The following is a 10195-nucleotide window of genomic DNA, read 5'->3' as shown; positions in this document are numbered from 1 at the left end:
CTCTACTTGAATGACCTTCAGCATACTACCTAACCACTGTATTACTCATTAGCCTCGTTTATACAACAGCGTAATTCAATATATTGAAGTTATAGAATTGTGAAGATTAAATGAATCAAAATATGTTTAAAAAATAGAATAATGCCTACTGAAAGAAAAATATTTACTATATACTTAATATAATTACACGGGAAAAATAATTTGAAGGAAATTAATGACATTCAGTTCTATTGTTGTATGTATAAGGATTTGTAATATTAGTCTATATATTTCTGAAGTGTTTTTACCGGCCCCCGCCAAAATTTAAAAGACATCTAGAATTTAGCTAAAAGGAGAAAATATAAATATTTTTTTCCTCCAAAAAGCAATAAATTGTTCTAAACGTTTAGATGAAAACTTCCACTTTCGGCCAGAATAACATAACTGGGTCTAGACTTATCTTCCACTCTAAAACGACTAGAAAATTGGACCAAGTATATAAAACAATGGTTTTCAAACACTGGGCAATAAGAAGCAGAAGGCAGTGATCCTTGAGGAAAAAAGCAACAAATAAAGTGAGCCCTATGAACGTCCCAGATCACTAGCTAGAGGTAGTTTCTTAGCCACAGAGCAGAGACAAAAAATTCAAAGAGAGCCCAACATTTTCTCTGAGTTGAAGAGAGTGAGACTGCAGTTTGGGAGACCAAGTAGCTAGGATTTATATGAAAGAACACTAGAGAGAGGGTAACTGCAAAATTTTGGCTGAATAGTGATCCACGTGTACATGACCTAAAACTCTACAAGGAAATAAGTAGGCCAAACAATTTCAGAGCTCACCTTGGGTTAGGAATAGTTCATATTACCATCAAAAACAGTGAGGAGATCTCACAATACACGGGGCATCAGAGAGAGTAGTCAGCAGGGTATCACCTTTGTATTAAGGCTAACTAACCCTAGACTAAAGAATGTTCTGAATCCACCCTCATAAAACATAAAAGCAAACCTTAAGAAAGTTGAACTAAATCTAAATGAGTTAACTATGTAACAGAAGAAAGTCCAAAACTTTCTAAAGGAATACAACGAAATCCATCAGTCTACAGCATAAAATTCATAAGGTCTGGCATTCAATCCAAAGTTGTCAAGGATATTAAAAAGCAGGAAAATACAACCCATAGCAAAAGAAAAACCAATAATTAGAAACAGACCCAGAAATTACAAATTTGGCAGAATTATCAGACAAAACTAGTATAAATATATTTGATATGTGCAACAATGTAGAGAAAACATGAACATTGTGAGAAAACATAAAAAAGACCCAAATGGAACTTCTAGAGATAAAAAATAAAAAATAAAAAATTCACTAGACAAGATTAATAGCAGAAAAGCTACTACAAGGAAAACAACCAAAATAAAACGTGAAGGGAAAAATGGAAAAAGAGCAGAGCAGACAACCATTGAAAAAATACCAGTCAAAAATTTGTATAATTTAAGTCAGAGAAAAGGGAGAGGGAAAGACAGAAAAACTATTTGGAGAAATAACAGCCAAAATATTTCTACAGTTGACAAAACTGATAAATCCATAGGCCCAAGAAGCTCAAATAAGCCCAAGAAGACACACAAAAAACCACACCAAGACACAGAATAATCAAACTTCTGAGAGCCAGGAATAAGGTGAAAATCTTAAAAGCAAACTAAGAAAAAAAAAAAAAGACATTACATACAAAGAACAATAAGGAAATTCATAGACTTCTCATCAGAAGCTATGTAAGCCAGAAGAAAATGGACTGATATCTTTTAAAGTGTGAAAATAACACTATGAATCTACATTTCTATACTCAGTCATAATATCAAAAATGAAAGCGGAGTAGACTTTTCCAAAGAAGTGAAAGCTGAGAGACCTTCGCTACAAGAAATGTTAGAAATAGTTCTTCAGATACAAAGACAATAATACCTGATAAAAATTTGATCTACACAAAGGAACAAAGAATGTCAGAAATTGTAAAAATGAAAGACTAAAATTTTTTTCATTTTAAATCTCCTTAAAGGATATTGATTGTTTAAAGAAAAACAAAAACAATGTATTACGATTTTTCAAATGCATGTAGAAGTAAAATAAATGACAACAATTTTTAAAGGGTCTGACTATAAAAAGATGTTCAACATCACTAGGTTAGAGAAATACAATTCAAATCTATAAGATATTACTTCACACACGTTAGGATGGCTACTATCAAAAAAATGGAAAATATTGAGTGTTGGTGATGATATGGAAAATTTGGAACCCTTGTATACTGTTGGTGGGGATGTAAATGGTAGAGCTACTGTAAAAAAGTTTGGCAGTTACTCAGAAAGTTAGGCACAGAATTACCATATGATTCAGCAATTCCACTCTCAGGTATATACCCCCTAAAAATTAAAAGCAGAGACTTAAACAGGTACTTTTATACAAATTTTCACAGCAGCATTATTCACAGTAACCAAAAAGTAGAAACAAGTCAATTTTTATCAAGAGATGAATGGATAATCAAAATGTGGTATATAGATAGAATGGAATAACATTATAGCCTTGAAAAGGGATGAAATTCTGATACGTACTACAACCTTGAAAACATTATGCTAAGTGAAATAAGCCAAAAACAAAAGGACAAAATTGTATAATTTCACTTATATGAGGTACCTAAAATAGGCAAATTCATAGATACAGAAAGAATAGAGATAACTAAGGGCAAGAAAGTGCGGGTCATATAGAGCTATTGTTTAATGAGTAGAGTTTCTGTTTGGGATCAGAAAAAAGTTTGAAACTGAACAGTGGTAATGGTTGATGAACATTGTAAATGTACATAATTACACTGGGTTGTACACTTAAAATAGTTAAAATGGATCAGTAAGGAAATAGAAGGCTCAAACAATACTACAGACCATTGAAACAAACAGACATATACAGAACAACACGCCACCAAACAAAAGAAATCAAGTGCACATGGAACATTCTCCTAGATAGACCACATATTAGGCCACAAAATAAGTCTTAATAAATTTTAAAATATTTAAATCATACAAGAATCTTCTCTGATCACAATAGGATAAAACTAGAAATCAATAACTGTCTACAGCCATTCCACCCTGAACATGCCTGATCCTGTCTGATCTCAGAAGCTAAGCAGGGTTGGGCCTGGATAGTACTTGGATGGGAGACCACTTAGGAAGACCAGGTGCTGTAGGCATTTAAACACACACACGCACACACACACACACAATAAAATAGAAATCAATAACAGAAGGAAAACTGGAAAATCCACAAATATGTAAAAATTAAACATCATATTCTTTAAAAACCAATATGTCAAAGAAGAAATTACAATGGAAATTAGAAAATAATTGAGACAAATGAAAACACAACATAGCAAAACTCTTGGAGGTGCAGCAAAAGCAATACTAAGGGAAAATGTATAGTTATAAAAGTGTATATTAAAAAAAACAACAATAACAACCTAACTTTTCACCTTCAGAAACTAGAAAAAGAACAAACCAAATCCAAAACTTGCAGAAGGAAATAATCAAGATTACAGAGATCAACGATAGAGAATAGAAAAAATAATAGAGAAAATCAACAAAACCAAGAGCTGGTTCTTTGAAAATACCACAAAATTGACAAAACTTTAGCTACATTAACTAAAGACAAAAAGAGAAGACCCAAATAGCTAAAATCGGAAATGAAAGAGAAGACTTTACAAACAATCCTACAGAAATAAAAAAGATTAGAGAATTCTATGAACAATTATATATCGACAAATTGGATAATCAAGATGAAATGGACAAATTACTAAAAACATACAACCTACCAAGAGTGAATCATGAAGAAATAAAAAATCTGAAGACCTATAACTAATAAGATTGAATCAGTAATCAAAAACCTCCTGAAAAGAAAACCCCAGGAAGACATGGTTTCCCTGGTGAGTTCTACCAAACATTTAAGAAGAATTAATACCAATCCTCCTCAAAACTTTCCAAAAAATTGAAGAGGAGAGAATATTTCCAATCCATTTTATGAAGGCAGGATTACCCTTATGCCAAAGGGAGACAAACACACTACAAGAAAAGAAAACCACAGACCAATATTCCTGATGAATATTGATGTAAAAATCCTCAACAAAATATCAGCAACCAACAGAATTCAATAGCACATTAAAAAGATCACCATGACCAAGTAGGATTTATTCCCGAAAGGTAAGGATGATTCAACAATTCAAAAATCAATCAGTGAAGTAACAGAATGAAGGAAAAGAACCACATGATCCCCTCAATTGATGCAGAAAAACGTGTTTGACAAAACCAACACCCTTTCATAATAAAAACATTCAACAAACTAGAAATATAAGGAAACTACCTCAATGTAATAAAAGCCATATATGAAAAGCTCATGGCTAAGGTCATACTCAATGGTGAAAGTCTGAAAGCTTTTCTGATAATATAAGGAACAAGACAAGGATGCCTGCTTTCACTGCTTCTATTTAACATAGTACTAATCCTAGCAAGAACAATAAAGCCAGAAAAAAAAATAATAAAATGTCTTCAAATTGGAAAGGAAGAAGTAAAATTATTCTGTTCACAGATGACATGATTTTTTTATGTAGAAACTCTAATGTTACACACACACACACACACACACACACACACACACACACGCTCACACACCAAACTATTAGAACTAATAAACTAATCCAGAAAATTTGCAGGATAATCAACATGCAAAAATCGGTTGTGTTTTTATACACTAACAATGAATAATCTAAAAAGAAAATAAAGAAAGTAATTCCATTTACAACAGCATTGAAAAGTATAAAATATTTAGGAATAAATTTAACCAAGGAAGTGAAAGACTTGTACACTGAAAACTACAAAACATTCTGAAAAGAAATTAAAGAAGACATCAATAAATGGAAAGACATCTTATGTTCATGAATTGGAAGACTTAACATTGTTAAAAGGTCAATACTATCCAAAGTGATCTACACATTTAATACAATCCCTATCAAAATCCCAATAGTGCAATTGCAGAAATTAAAAATCCATCCTAAAATTTACATGGAATTTCAAGAGACCCTAAACAGCTAAAGAAATCTTTAAAAAGAAAAATGCAGTTGGATGTCCCACACTTGCTGATTTCGAACTTCATATGAAGCTACAGTAATCAAAAGAGTATGGTACTAGAGTTAAGCCAGATATATAGACCAATGGAATAAAATAAAGAGCCCAGAAATAATCCCCACAGATATGGTCAAATGATTTTTGACAAGGGCTTTAAGACCATTCGATGGGAAAAGAACAGTTTTTTCAACTAATAGTCTTGGGAAACTGGATATTCACATGCAAACGAACGAAGTTGAATCCTCACCTTACAACATATATAAAAATTAACTCAAAATGGATCAAAGACCTAAATAAGAGCTAAAACTATAAAACTCTAAGAAGAAAACAGGGGAAATGTTCATGACGTTAGATTCGGCAATGATTTCTCGAATATTATACCAAAAGCACAGGCAACAACAACAAAAAATAGATAAATTGAACTACATCAAAATTTAAAACTTCTGTGCATCAAAGAATACAATCAACAGAATGAAAGCAACTACAGAATGGGAGAAAATATTTGCAAGTCATATATCTGATAAGGGGTTAGTATCCAGAATATATAAAGAACTTGTACAACTTAAACACCAAAAAAAAAGAAAAAAAATTCATTAAAGTAGACATTTCTCCAAAGACAATATACAAATGGCCAATAAGCACATGAAAAGATGCTCAATGCTACTAATAATTAGAGAAATGAACATCAAAACCACAATGAGATACCACCTCACACCAAGATGGCTACTATCAAAAAAGAAATAGAAAATAACAAGTGGTAGTGAGGATGAGGAGAAATTGGAACCCTTGTGCATTGTTAGTGGAATGTAAAATGTTCAGCTGCTATAAAAAACAGTATGGTGGTTCCTCAAAAATTAAAAATAAATCTACCATATGGTCCAGCAATTTCACTTCTAGGTGTATCTCAAAAAATTGAAAGCAAGGTATCAAAGAGATATTTATATACCCATATTCAACTCAAATTATTTACAGCAGCCAAAAAGTCGAAGCAATCCAAGTGTCCATCAACAGATGAATGAATAATCAAAATTTGGTATATATATACAATGAAATATTTTCAGCCTTAAAAAATAAGGAAATGCTGACACAAGCTACATTACGGATGAACCTTGAGAACATTGTGCTAAGTTAAAAGAGCCAGTCACAAAAAGACAAATACTGTATGATTCCACTTATATAAAGTATCTAAAGTAGTCAAACTCATAGAGACAGAATGTAGAATGGTGGTGCCAGAGGCTGGAGAACAGAAAATGAGGAGTTGTTTAATGGGTACAGAGAGTTCTGGAGATTTATTACAACACTACTGGACTGCACACTTAAAAATGGTTACGATGGTAAGTTCTATGTATATTTTACCACAATTTAAAATAATTTAAAAATCATAAATAAATGAACAGGAAAAAATGACCTCAAAAATATGAACTGAGATCGAAGAGTAATCGGAAGCAAACACTGAAAAATATAAATATAAATATAAATAAATATAAAATCTCTATTAAATAAAAATATTGTCTCAATAAAATAATGTTATAAGCTTTTATGATATTTTAGCAACCCCATTACCTTAACTGCTTACCCATCTCATCAGATGCCTACAACATTTTTTTAAAGTTTAGCATTAAAATTTCTATTAGATGGCACCAAAAAAGGATTTTTTAAGGCAAAAATATTCAGATGAAAGGAAAGATCTTGAACAAAACTAAAAGAAGTGGAATCGAGGGAAGGCTTAGAAATGAAATTGCTTTGGGGAAACAGTTTGTTTGTTTATTTTTGCTGTTTGGTTTTTCTTTGCTTGCTTTTTATTTATAGGAGAGTAGATGTTTAAATAGGTTTATAGGCTGAGGAGAAATAACCAGCAGAAAGAAAGAGACTGAAAATATAGTAGAGAGATAAAGTACAGAAGGAAAACTTCTGAGAATACAATTCAGGAAAAGCTTATGCAGATAATCTTGGCTCTTAACAAGGAATGGTTAAGTGTACAGGACCCTTCTATCTCTCAAGTCAAACTCATTGTCAGTAAGGACATAGTTTTTCTGCAGGAGAAACCTGAAGCTGTGCCAAGTATCCCTGAACAATATCTCTGCTTGCAGCTTTCCAGCATCCAAAAAGTCCATTTCTCTCAGATAACTCCTGGCTCTGATTTAATACCCTTTTATCTAGGTAATTCTGATCATAACTATGAGCTGAAAATCACCATGGCCAATTTATCTCTCCATACTTCACCTTCTGACCCTTGGAAATGATCATGCTTTCACCACATGGGCTGGTACATTTACAATTTCTGTAAGCTCACAGCAGCACAATTCATATTATTTGTCCCATTTGGACTTCACTGTGGACTTGCAGTCTTTCATAAACTTAACTTGTTATTATCATAGCCATTATTTACTTTTTTGAAGCTCACATTATTACAATTTAATTCATCTCAAGTTCTCATACCCCAAACACAGAATCAGCTATTCTCTAAGGAAACTTGACTCCTTTTTGTGGAAATGATGGTAGAGACCCAAATTTGCTTACTAGAGAAGTATGCCATTTCATATGAGCATGTGAGGTGGTTTGGTGACATCGAAAAATAAATTTATTTTGATAAAAAAGTGGGTTCATGTTGATATTTTCAATTTGTCTCTACTTTTACTAACTTTTTTTTATATTGCTCCAGATTTACTGTACCGTGCTGTATACTCTTACACCAAATCATTTGTCCAAATTACACTTTTGCCTTCACATTTTCAAGTTCCAATATTCTTTTCCTTTTTGACCTTTGGCTCCAATACTGGAATTAGATCCAAAGCATCCAGGTCTGCATGCTGCTCCTGATCAGTACCACTCAAAGACCAACTATTGAAAAAGAAAAAGCAATCTCAACCTTCCTCCAAGGAACTACCAAAAGATACATAGGCTTAAGATACCTGGCATCTCAACATGAATCCCAAACTCATCCTCAGGATTATACAGTTTCATCTGGGAAAGAAAACTGAGACCATGCCCAGTGTCCCTGAACAACATCTCTGAAATAAGTAACAGCAACAAAGGGGAGATCAGACAAATTCCAGCTTCATGGGTTTACATAAAAATCACCTCTAACTCTTCATTTTGATGATCACTAGAGCTGTTAATTTATATCATAGGTAACTTTAGTTTTGAACTACGATTTCCTTCGGATAAATTGATAGTCATTGTTTTAGCCCTGTGCCAGTCCAACTTTTCAAAATCCTATTAGTATCAGAAAATGCAACTAAAATAAAATTGAGAATTAAAAGTGATTTTTCCCACTTTCCCTAATAGTTCAAGTAGAACGATTTCTGTAAGGTCTTTAAAATTGATGCAACATTGGCTGGGCTCCTCAAGAACAAATTCAAACAATAAAAGACATTTAAGGCAAACACATTTCAATCACAGCACGTTCACATTACATTCTCATAACACCTAATGTCAACTTCAGAAACAATCAAAATAAGTTTTAGCTATTTTGTCTTTACATTAAGAAACCTGAATCCTTCCATGAATTAAAGATTTCCATGACTATAGTTTGCATTTTGTGACAACTATTCAACAACAAAAGAGAAGAAATGTAGTCACTTTCTTCAGGGATCCAGTTAGATCTACAAGGAAGAGAGATTGTCTCGCCAAACCCAAATCCAATTGATCAGATTTTAAACTACCTTTGACTTGGGTGGGACAGAGCTCACTATTTTTTAAGGATAACTCTCTGTTTGATCCCTGGAAACTTAAAGATTTAGGATAAACTACCTCCTTTGAGGCTAATAATAGTAGTGTTTCTCATTTTGCAAGTCCAAGTACTTCTAGATAAAGATATTTTCATGGTTATCTATTTCATACATTTAAGTAAGGGGATACTATCATGTGTCACGTCCACTAGGAGCCACCAGCCTTTCAGAGAGGAGACCAGATGACCTAAGATGACTTTCAGCCTATCTGTGAGCAGATTGGGTCAGCTTCCCCTTGTGGGCTCAACTTTCTGAGCAGTCCCTCATCTAAGCAAACAATGTCCCTTTTCTCACTTTTTCTCTTTCAGAAGTTAGAGGACATGGCTTCTCCACCATGTCCCATGTGAGGCATATACCATCTGTCTCTTTGCCTCTTTCAGCTCAGCTAAGCCCAGCTATGGCACGGTGTGAATCTGCTATAAGCCATACAGAAACTGCCTGGGAGAGCTATGCCCTCCTTACTAAGTGCAGAAGTTACAGAAGCCATGGCCTCAGGCCAAGATTCTAAACTAAAGTAATCCAAATAAAGTAGGAGAGAGTCCAAATCACTAATGCTGGAGATGAATTTTTTGATGATAATTGTCCAGGCTTATGGCCATCTCCTCCTGTTTTTCTTAGCTCCATTTTAGAATGGACATGTTCTCTAACCCAAATTATGGTCAACGTTAGTTAGTTAACACATTACTTGAACTATCTTGAACTATTTTAATTTATTTTTAATATTATACTTAAAAGTCACCTTTTCAAAGTATAAAATTATTTCTGAGACTCTATCCTCTAAAAGCCATTTTAAAAAACTTATTTGGCTTGCACAAAACAGTGAAAGCCAAGGTCATAGCTCTCAAAAGACTTTTCTGTAGAAACAAAGATTAACTCATACGTATTAAAGAAATAACATAACATCGGCTCTTCAATTTTCTCTTTGAAGTCAGCCTCTATCTTATGCTGTTCCTACAGTTCTCATGCAATGGCCTCGACTAAAACATTCTCAGGGCCCCATTTCCTCCTTTGCTTTCCTGACACTCTTTCCAAAATCTAACCATGATGGTGGGGAGTTGGTACCAGTCATCTTACAACTATTTTGAGGACTCTAGATCAGCAAGAATGAAAACACACAGTATCAATATATTCAACCAAGGATATAGAATCTTATCAGAAGAGGATCCACATGGAGACTCCACTTGAGCAGATGAGGCAAATCTTAGCATGGCTTTCTTTGCCCTCTAGAGCCCTTAATATGGGCAGTGACATTAAGCACAAAGTTAGGGTCTTATCAGATCCGAGAAGCTCATTTCTTGCATGCTCTTAGCCACTTTGCTATCCTTTATAGGCAGTTG

General features: G+C 33.5%; 1 non-coding gene across 1 annotated transcript; it reads left to right on the top strand.

The window, feature by feature from the left end:
* The first annotated feature begins 3084 nt into the window (after positions 1-3084).
* Positions 3085-3203, top strand: LOC120622413 (5S ribosomal RNA). The gene has a single exon (XR_005658479.1). It is a non-coding gene; the product is annotated as a 5S ribosomal RNA (ribosomal RNA).
* The last annotated feature ends 6992 nt before the right edge of the window (positions 3204-10195 follow it).

This window comes from Pteropus medius, unplaced genomic scaffold, assembly GCF_902729225.1.
Source record: "Pteropus medius unplaced genomic scaffold, Ma_sr-lr_union100, whole genome shotgun sequence".
NCBI lineage: Eukaryota > Metazoa > Chordata > Mammalia > Chiroptera > Pteropodidae > Pteropus > Pteropus medius.
The sequence above is the reverse complement of the archived record's forward strand: the minus strand, read 5'-3'. Positions and strand labels throughout refer to the sequence as shown.